This window comes from Bos indicus, chromosome 2 (assembly GCF_029378745.1).
Source record: "Bos indicus isolate NIAB-ARS_2022 breed Sahiwal x Tharparkar chromosome 2, NIAB-ARS_B.indTharparkar_mat_pri_1.0, whole genome shotgun sequence".
Taxonomy (NCBI): domain Eukaryota; kingdom Metazoa; phylum Chordata; class Mammalia; order Artiodactyla; family Bovidae; genus Bos; species Bos indicus.
Genome location: NC_091761.1, coordinates 39,816,815 through 39,826,939, shown reverse-complemented (window position 1 = coordinate 39,826,939; position 10,125 = coordinate 39,816,815). Strand labels below are relative to the sequence as shown.

The following is a 10,125-nucleotide window of genomic DNA, read 5'->3' as shown; positions in this document are numbered from 1 at the left end:
CTTAACACATATATTATATATTTTATATTATTATTGTATTCATGCAATATATACATCTATATTTGCAACACTATGGAATTCTTTCTGAAGCTCCACGTAACATTTATCTAAATGCTGTTCATTCCCTTATCCTTGTAACAGTTATTAGAAACATTCATTTCCCTATCTGTGTAACAACTGTTTGTTCCTTTCTACATCACAGGAAATCATTGCCTTTCATTCTCCACTTTTCCTCTTTTGTGCATCATCTGTTTTATTTTTCCAATCAGTTATGCAATCTGTATGTATAACTTCTTATTGTAACATTAATCCTATTCCATTGCTAGCCCATTCTATTTCTTTACACCCCCTCTTTTAAAGCTTTATTGAGGTCTAATTTACATATCATAAAACAACCGTTTTAACTGCCAGACTAAGTATTATAATTTTGGTTAATTTTATTGAGTTATGCAACAGTCACCATAATCCAGTTTTAGAATATCCTTTAGAATATCTTCATCAGTGCAATAGAATCCTTTATGTCCATTTACCCTTAAACAGCCTTTCTACCAATTTCCCACTTGACATTGCAAAGCCAGGATGTATTATGTGCCTCAGTAGAACTCAGTGAGTGCTTGATGCTATGGGGAGTTCATATAGAATAAAATATGATACCTAATCTCCAGGGGACTAACTAGTTGGTAAAATAAGACCTCAGTCAGAGGACTCCACAAGAGAATATATACCCTATTTCCAGCTTTTGTGAATAGGCCAGTATAAGACTATAGGGATTCCTGTGGTTGAGCAGATAATTTAAGTTTGGAAAAATCTTTCATATCCCATACAGATAAAATTTTTTTTTCTCCCTGTAGGCCTATAACACCCTTTCTGAAACTGACCATTGAGTTTCCAGAAGTATGGGCTTTCTGTAACATCTTTTCTCCCTTAAATGTCATCTTAAATATGTACCTCCTTCTGTTTCCATCTATTTGTAACCAGAATCTAAATTATAGAATGTGCATCTTTCCAAGTAGAATCTAACACTGTTCAATAAATACTTCTAATTCTAAATGCAAATTATGATCATTGTAATTTTTCACATTAGGGGTACTTATTGAAAAGAGTAATGTTTATTAGCTGTCTCTGAATTAAATGTAACCAGTAGTTTTTTTGGCCCTTGGGTTGTTATTAATGATAATTAACTGTGGTGATGAAGAATAACTAATAGTTATGACCCTGAGAAGCAAAAGAATGTATTTCAAAGAGCTGCCTGTTCCTTTAGGTGTTGAGTAAAGCACTCCTTTTTCATCCAGGAAGCCACAAGCACAGGGCATTCCCAGGTGCCAGGTGTAGATTCTCCACTCCTATTCTTTCTTAGTCTCATCTTGAGCCCTTCTAATGGCCAGCAAATCAGCAGGGACAGCTGGTTGGAAGAACTCATTCATGTGATATGGGGGTGGTTAGAGGAGACAGGATATGCAAGGGTAAGGCATGTTTGTTTTTAGCACTTGAACACCTGCCTCTACCAGCTTTATTTTATATGAAGGAAAATAGGGAGGAGAAGTTGGACTGAGATAGTTTCTTTCATCCTCTAGCAATGCCAGCTTCCCAATGTGGGAGTCCCTGGGCAGTGAGTAGTCCTCTACTGTCAGAATTTTAGAAAGCTTGGCTGCTCACATAATTGGGTGAAGATCTTGAGAAAGCATGTACTTGAACACTACGGTTCTTTACCTTGGCTGCATATTAGAATCACCTTTTAAAATTCCTATGCCCAGACCACTCTCGAACCAATTAAATAAGTATATTTAGGAATGGAATTCAAGCATCAGAGTTTTTTTAAAGCCTGCCAGGTACTTTCAACCTACTGCCAAGTTTGAGAACCACTGGACTGGCCACAGACATCTCTTGGGTTTTTCCCCGGTTTTATTGAGATATAATTAACATATAATATTGTACTAGATTCAAGTGCATGACATGATTTGATATATGTATATCTTGTGAGATGACTAACACAGTAAGGTTAGTTAAAACCATCACTAGACATCTGTTGTTGTCATGAAAAAATAGACCTTAAGTACTAGCTCTTGGGCTTAGCTGCTGCTGCTGCTAAGTCACTTCAGTCGTGCCCGACTCTGTGCGACCCCATAGATGGCAGCCCACCAGCTCCCCCGTCCCTGGGATTCTCCAGGCAAGAACACTGGAGTGGGTTGCCATTTCCTTCTCCAATGCATGAAAGTGAAAAGGGAAAGGGAAGTCGCTCAGTCGTGTCCGACTCTTAGCGACCCCATGGACTGCAGCCTACCAGGCTCCTCCGTCCATGGGATTTTCCAGGCAAGAGTACTGGAGTGGGGTGCCATCGCCTTCTCCAGGGCTTAGCTGCACCTTGGAATAACCTGAAAGTTTAAAAAGGTACTGATGCTTACATCCATTCCTAGCAATTCTGACTTCATTGGTTGGGAGTGGGCTCGAGCAAGTATCAGCATTTTTTCCAAGACTCTTGTAAGTAATTCTAATGTGTGGATAGGAGTAAGAACTGCTGCTTGGACTGGGAACAAGCATCTTAACTTGTTGTCAACTTGGAGGGAAAGATGCTGTATACCTGCTGGACAAAGATTGCCAGGAGCTGAAGCAAGAATGTGAAAGGAAATATGGAAATCGTACCAGAGATAAAAGTCACCTGCCTCAAAGTGGGGGTGTAAGGTTGATTGTTATGAATGGGAGGGGGGTGTGCACGATGTGTGACAGAGAGACTGAAAATGAGGAAAATTTGTCCCCAACCAAGAGAAATGGGAAGGTGGAAGATAGGAGTGTCTTTTTAATACTGCATGATTTTGGACACTTGCTCAGCCTATCTTCATCTGTAAGCAGAGCAGGGGCAGTCTTATTTGCATACAGAATAAATGGGATCCGAGAAGTAGTCCCTAATTTAAAGTGTGCCATATCTCTCATCTTTCCCATCCACTACAGTGGCTGAAAAAGCCATCTTTCTCTTGGGTTATGCCAGGCCAGTAAATCGATTTCACATCCTCTCTTGGCTTTAGAGCTTGACTTCATTTTCTTTACCCAATTCACCAAGTTATGTCCTGGACTGGTAGAATAAATAGGAGTGAACAATTTAGAAAGAGCCTTCTTGAGGCTTAGCTCTGAACCTTAAGAACAAAGGTTCTTGCCTAAGAATGAAGTCCCAGAAAGGAAGTGCCTCAGATGATGGAGAAGTAAGTCTTAATATGAGGAAGGGATCCTAAAGAGGATGTCAAGGTGCGGTCACCAAAGGCAAACATGCTTCCTTTACAACTAACTGAATACTACACTTGCCATTTGCATTGGTGAAAACCCTGGTTGGTAAAAAATGGTTCTCTGTTTCTTGACTCAGTTAGCTGAAGAGGTTCATGTTCTAGTGACTCTGGATGGAAAGCAGGGGTTGGTTTGGAAATGTTTCAGTTTGGAGCAGAGCTCCTTAATGACGGTTCAGTGATGTGGCTTTTATCTTTTTTTAAAGACATTCTGCATTGAAGTTGTATTAAATCAGTATGTGGCTTGTTCTGACTTGTTCTCATTAAAAACAAAATCTGATTATGAATTTGAGCCATTATTTGTTGAAATTACTGTAAGCAAACACAGTAACTTATTTTTAATCTAGGACTTGATTATGAAACTTGTGGTTTACCCAGAGTTATTTTGAAACTTCTTTTCTGCTCTGGCTGTTGGCCTGCTGACTTTTCAGTTTACGAGGGGCGCTCTACTGCAACGGAAAACTGGAAATTCTAGGCCCTCACCGTGTGCCCTTTGGGTCAGCCTTACAGGTCATCTAAAGCCCAGCTCCCCCGACACAAAATCGCTCCCCTGTTCTTTCCCATCAGGGCACCCGAGGCTTTTCCCACTCAGCCTTCACTTCTTTGGGGTGGTATCAGTTTAAACTGCACTGGAAAGGATCAAACACATCATTTCATTATAAGGTAAGTTAGTCCAACGTATTACCCAGCACTCATATTTCAGAGAGAGAGAGGTTATTTCAAGGAAACACGACTGGAGTACATTTCTTCCTTTGGGGCTGGGATTAGGCTAAGAGGTTAGGAAGAGTTCAGAGGACACAATGAAGTAGTCTTAAGAGACTTACGTTTCTATCACAGCGTATCAGTCAGATGGGTCCAAGGTGTAAATACCGGCGAGAAAAGTGCATCATGAGGAGGTATCTCCCATCGACCTTATCATTTATGTAAAATTAAGCTACAAAGAGGATGTTGGTGTCGTTTTCTTTCAGTTTGGACCCCACATAAAAAGCATGCTGTGAAGTCATTTTCTCCTCCAAGAGTTGGCTGTAACCCCTACAAAGCCAGTTTATGGGGATTTGGCGTGAACATGTTTTCCTGAGATGTGGGTTTGTTTTGGTGGGGGAGGGGCGGCTGTACAGGTAAATCCGAAAGATTTTCGGCTGTGCACAGAAGGTCCCCACCGCTCTGCTTCAGGAGCAGGTCTCCTTTGGCGCCAGGACAGCGCTTGCGGCGATTCCCGCCTGCTCCCTCGTACCCAGTACTAGGGGCTCTTCTCCGCAACAAAGCGCCGGATGCACCCTCACCTCCGCGTTCTGCAGCGCCTGCGCAGTAAGCCGACGGAGGCGTCAGGCTCGGGCTGGCACTCTGTGCTGGGACGTCCCGCCCCCTCGCTCGGCAGGGTGCAGGGTGTTAGTTCGGGCTCCAGGCGCCCGGCAGGAGTGCTCGAGAGCCAGTCAGGTTTGCGTCCCACAACGATGGCTGCATGGAGTTCTGATACATCCCAGAAACAGTTTCTAAAGGAAGTGGCAAAAGTAGAAAAGAAGATGCCGCGGAAGCTCTCACCAAAATAAAGGCTTGAAACTTAACCAGAGTCGTCGGTCTAGCGCTAGCCTGAATGAATGCCTATAACAGAAAGGGATTCCTCGGCTGGGGGATGTAGCTCAGTGGTAGAGCGCGCGCTTCGCATGTGTGAGGTCCCGGGTTCAATCCCCGGCATCTCCAACCAGCCCACGGTGGTTTTTTTTTTTTTTTTTAATCCATATAATAGTAAATGTATGTCCTATTACATTTCACATGTGTACTCTAGACGCCCCAAAAATATATAAAAGAAAGTCTCGAAAAATATGGCGCGCCTCAGGGAATCAGCCGTTTTAATTGCTCCAAGAGAAACCCAAACGGGAAATTATGCTCGTCATCCTTATTTGCATAAAATGACCATTCCTAACTTACTAATGAACTCGTTTTGAGGAGCTGGACGTGTGGCAAAAGGGAAAACATCACATTGCATTGGCCGGGAATCGAACCCGGGCCTCCCGCGTGGCAGGCGAGAATTCTACCACTGAACCACCAATGCTCTTCCTGTAAGTTGTTTCCCACACCTTACTAGAGTAGATTTATCAATGTGCAGTGAGTTTTCTGTTACAGAGTGAAGTCCTTAATTCAACTTCAGAAAAAGCAATGGAGTTTTTTAATTAAATAACTATAAACATTGAATTAACATTTACCCAAAAAACTCATTATACCTAGTTCTGTTGAACCTTGAGAGGAGGTTCTGTCTTCTGAAGTTGTCCTCGGTGAATGAGGCAAATAAAAATTTTATTAATATGTAGACACAAAATTACATAATTACTTAGTTGTGTGTTCAGATGTTTAGATGTTTTAAAACAACCACTCCTGTTTTACTTTTCTTATCTTAGCTAATTCAGGCAAATACATGGGGTATTTGTCAGGGGTTGGGAGTAGGATTGACGGAGCAGTGAAGGCGAACTGGCGCTTAGATCCAAGTATATTGGAACTATGCGATGTGAGCAGGCATCTTTGGAACGTTAGTGATTCTTGACAAGTGACCTAGAATCTGTAAGATGTCCCTTCTTTGATAGTGAGAAACTTGATTCCAGGACTCTTTTATACTCCACAGTATGAGTTACCCTTTGTTTCCGCGGAAAGTAAAATTGCAAACCATACAATGAAGTTATATGAAGAGGAGAAAGTAAAGTGAAGGAAATGCATTCATGGAAATGAATCTAAACATAAGATAGAAGACTCTGGACTTAGGCATTATTGCCCCTTTATCTCTGAGAGGGAAGTTCCCAGCAATTTATAGGATCTTTGAAGGCCAAAAAGAATTTGGGGGGAAGGGGATGACTGAGAAATAACAGTAAGCACATAGCGGTCGCTGTGTGCTGGGCCGTGTAAGTACATTACACGTGAACTTCAACCCAGTGAAGTGGGTGTTCTCATTACTTCAACTTAGCAAAGGAGAAAAAGTGAGGCTGTCAGAGTCAAGGTGGGAACACAAGTGGTATCATGCTTAGTATTTCGTTGCTTAGCCACTCTCCTGCCTACAACAGAATAAAACACTGTGTAGTAACACCAGAATTATTTCCTGTGTAGCTCAGGAATATTGTGTATCAAGACTGGGGTTAAAGAAAGAACATAACAAACTGCTGAAATAAGGTGAGACTTCTACATCAAGATTTATTTTTAAGCATTTTTTTTAAGTGGGTGCATACAAAGCAAAATTTGAAGACAAATACAATACAGAATTATAAAGATGTAAGAGATAACAAAGAGATTAAGGAATAAAGAAATCTAGACTACAGTCTTAGTAACATATGGGGGAGCAAGTGAAAATCATTTTACTTTTTAGGATCTCAGTTCCTTAAAATAAGAGAACTAGAGGAGAAATGAGGTTTTAAAATTGCATTCCAGAAGTGTCTCAGGGCCACTAGCCAGCACAGGAGGGGTGGGGTGGGGATGGGGCATGTTGGGGGAGTGGGGGGAGCTCACCTTCTTTACCTGGCTTCCACACTTCACCAGCTCATTTATCACCTCTCCCGTTTATTTGCATTTGTTTGATGGCTTACAAGTCTGGAATAAAAAACGTTGAAAAGCCCTCAACTGGATGACGTAAGTTCATCTGAACTCTGAAATGTTATGATTCAAAATAAAAAGGCAATCTAAAACTTCATGAGAAACACTACAAATTTAAAAATTTAAACAGGTGGCAGGAATCAAATAAGAAGTATGATCTAATGGCAAACATTATTAGTGACCCACCAATGACTAGTTTACTTTTTTTCTTTCTGAAAGTCTACCTAGCTCCAGGGACAAATTGTGTGCATTAAGCCAGTTATTCCATTCCCCTTTCCAAGGATTGAGCTGGGATGGGTTTGTGACAGTTCCTGCCAGTGACAGAAAGAATGGTCAGCCAGGGGCTTCTGGGAAAGCTGGTGTCTCTTTGGCCCTTTCTTTCCTGCGTGTAACACCGTCTTGTGAGGTATAATGCTTAGAGCTGCCCCAGTCATCTAGTGACTTGCTGGGAGACAGAGGATGACCCAGCAGAAAGAAAAAGAGACACTGTGCCATCCTGAAATTTTCTCCACCCAGATTTTTGGTTAGGTAAAATAAATGAGGCCCTTTATTGTTTAAGCCCCTTTGAATTAGGTATTTTGTTACACGCAGCCAAGGGCATGTAGGATGTGTGTGTGTGTGTGTGTGTGTGTGTGTCTCCCAACAGTTTGTACCCTTTCTGGTACAAGTCTTCTATACTGTAGAGAACCAATACCTTGAGATTTGAGTAAGACAACTTGGCCCTTCATCTCCTTTTCTCACAGTGATAAGTCTACCCAAATGTTTTCCCTCACCATTGTGCTGAATTAAAGACAATATGTAACCATAGCAAGGGAAATCAAATCCTTACCAGAACTTTCTTTCCAGAGTTATAAGCCGAGACTTTTATTTGGGGTGGTGGGGGCGGGGGTTAAGCAAGTTGAATGTATAGCTGGTATTGTTGGTTATAGCTATCTTGATTGTACAAAAGAGAAAGAGAGGCCGACTCTGGTATGACAGTCATGCCTAACTAGAACAAATTCTGGATTTTGCACTTATATGAGTCAGTAAGTTGTCCTTATGCAATAAGTTGCCTTTTATTTTTTAAATCAGTTTAAGTAGTAGTTATTTTGCTTGCAAATGAAAAACACACATTGAGAAGCTATTTTACCCCCAAACAGTAAATTTAGAGGACTTTTTACTCTAGAATGTGCTATAAGATGAAAATATGAAAGTTTAAGGAAAATTTAGAGAAATTCATCATCAGTGGTTGAATCACCAATAACAGCCATATGAAAAATTTGAAGGACCCATCCTTAGTTTGTTGGACTAGTATTAATTCAGTAGCAAGGGAAGCCACCAAAGATTTTTTTGAGTAGATAAAAGATCAAGAGCATCTGAAGAGATGATCTGGCAACAATGTGTCAGAGAAGTGGAAGTAAGAGAAACTGTAAGTAGGGGAATTCACCCAGGAAGTGAATACAATGGGAGCAGTAAAGCAATGAGGTCTTGAATTAGGATGAGGTCTCTAGCATGAGGCAAGGCAGGAAGAAGAAGGAAAATGAATCTGAGAGATTAAGGAATAAAGAAATCTAGACTACAATCTTAGTAACCTATGGAAGAACAAGTAATTTAAGTGACTGGGAGGAGTGGTGTAGTGTAGGGAAGTCAGAAGGAGAAAGGATGGGAACTAAAGAGAGGAGTCAAGTGTTCACTTCTGGAAATACTGACTGAGATAACTCAGGGGAGAACCTTACTAGGTAGCTGTCATCTAGATCTGAAGAAATCAAGGCTCCAAGGTGAGTTGGGCTTCAGCTGCTTAGGAGTGGAAGGTAAGAATGTAGATACGGAGGCAATCCCACAGAGTTGAGAGCAGAGCCTTGGGAAGGTCTATGTTAGGGAGCAGCAGGAATTGAGGGGTCAAAGAGAGACAAGGAAGTGGAGTGTCTGGAATCTGTGGAGACACGGCTTATCAGGCAGGCAGAATCCTCCTTTGCCAGTTGTGAGTGACACATCATGACAAATACAGCTACTTTGTTTCAGAGATACACGCTATATTGACCCTGTTTCACATCAGAGATGCTGTGTCAGGCCGTGATTTCCCCTTTGGTATGGTTAAGCATGGAAAAATCACCAGATGGCACACCCTGACACTTTGCCTAGTCTACCATGCTCCCAAGCTCTGATGAGCAAGCCCCAATGAGGGTGGCCGAGAGGAAGAAAGCAGGGAGTGCCGTGAAAGGTTACACAATCATGTCTCTTAGGAAACCTGATCTTTGTGACAGCCCCATGGGGCAGGCAGGAGCTTGTAATTTGCATCATGGCACCTTGGGACACTTGCTCAAGGCACCTAGTCCCTGGTTGATGCTGGCTCACTGTGGAAATCTGGCCAAGCTTAAAGCTGAAGAAAGCAAACCATTAAGAAACAGAAATAGTTCATAGGATGCATAGCCACCAAAGCAATGACTTTTTTTTTTTAACTTGTGAGTGATTGTATTGATTTAATACACACAGCTTATTTCTGTCCCAGGTTACAAACTAGCCCTGGGGAAATGGTGGAGCCAGTCATTTAGATTGCCCTTTACTGGCTGGAAATTAAATCATTACTTACTCCATTTTAGAATCACAAGTAGTACCCCAAGGCCTACTTTCCTAAGGATTAAAATCAAGGCATGGAAATGAAGAATCCAGGTGTAATTCTCAGATGCATGCAGATGTTGAGAATGCAGCAATTTTTCCTAAAAAGCTGTCACTGCCAACTCCTCCTGCTCGGGATATGCTCATGTCCTCCAGCATGTCCAATCAGTCCTCCAGCATGTCCAATCAGTCACCGCATCTGATTCCCCCCTTTTAAAATGGCACTCATTCTTGCTCCTATCCCTCTCTCCTACCTCATGCAGACCCTTATCAGCACACTTCTTGGGTTACCTGGGAAACCCCTGGTTTCCTTGGCCATCCTTCATGCTGTTACCAGTTGAATTTTCTCCCTCCTTCTCCTACTCCCTCCCTCTTTGCCCTCCTCCCTCTGTTTCTTATTTCCTTAATATTTGAAAATAAAATTGTTCCTTTATTGCTGGTTCAATAATTGAATTAATTTTAAATCCATACAAAGTCCTCAGGTTTATGGGTGGGAATTCTTTATCCTTTTCTTTTGACAGCCATCTCTGGGAGCAGCATTTATTCATATATTCTTGACCTGGGCCACTTGGCCACCTACTATCTAATGGCAAAAATGGCTTTCTCTTCCTTTCTCAAGGGTTCTCTTCCTCCTCTCAAGTCAATTGGTTTCTTAAAATATATATATATATATTTTAGAAGTAAC

At 41.7% G+C, this 10,125-nt stretch overlaps 2 non-coding genes across 2 annotated transcripts; one reads left to right on the top strand and one right to left on the bottom strand.

The window, feature by feature from the left end:
* Positions 1-4,901: 4,901 nt before the first annotated feature.
* On the top strand, positions 4,902-4,973 carry TRNAA-CGC (transfer RNA alanine (anticodon CGC)). The gene has a single exon. It is a non-coding gene; the product is annotated as a tRNA-Ala (tRNA).
* A 281-nt stretch (positions 4,974-5,254) lies between these two features.
* TRNAG-GCC (transfer RNA glycine (anticodon GCC)) lies at positions 5,255-5,325 on the bottom strand. The gene has a single exon. It is a non-coding gene; the product is annotated as a tRNA-Gly (tRNA).
* Positions 5,326-10,125: the final 4,800 nt, after the last annotated feature.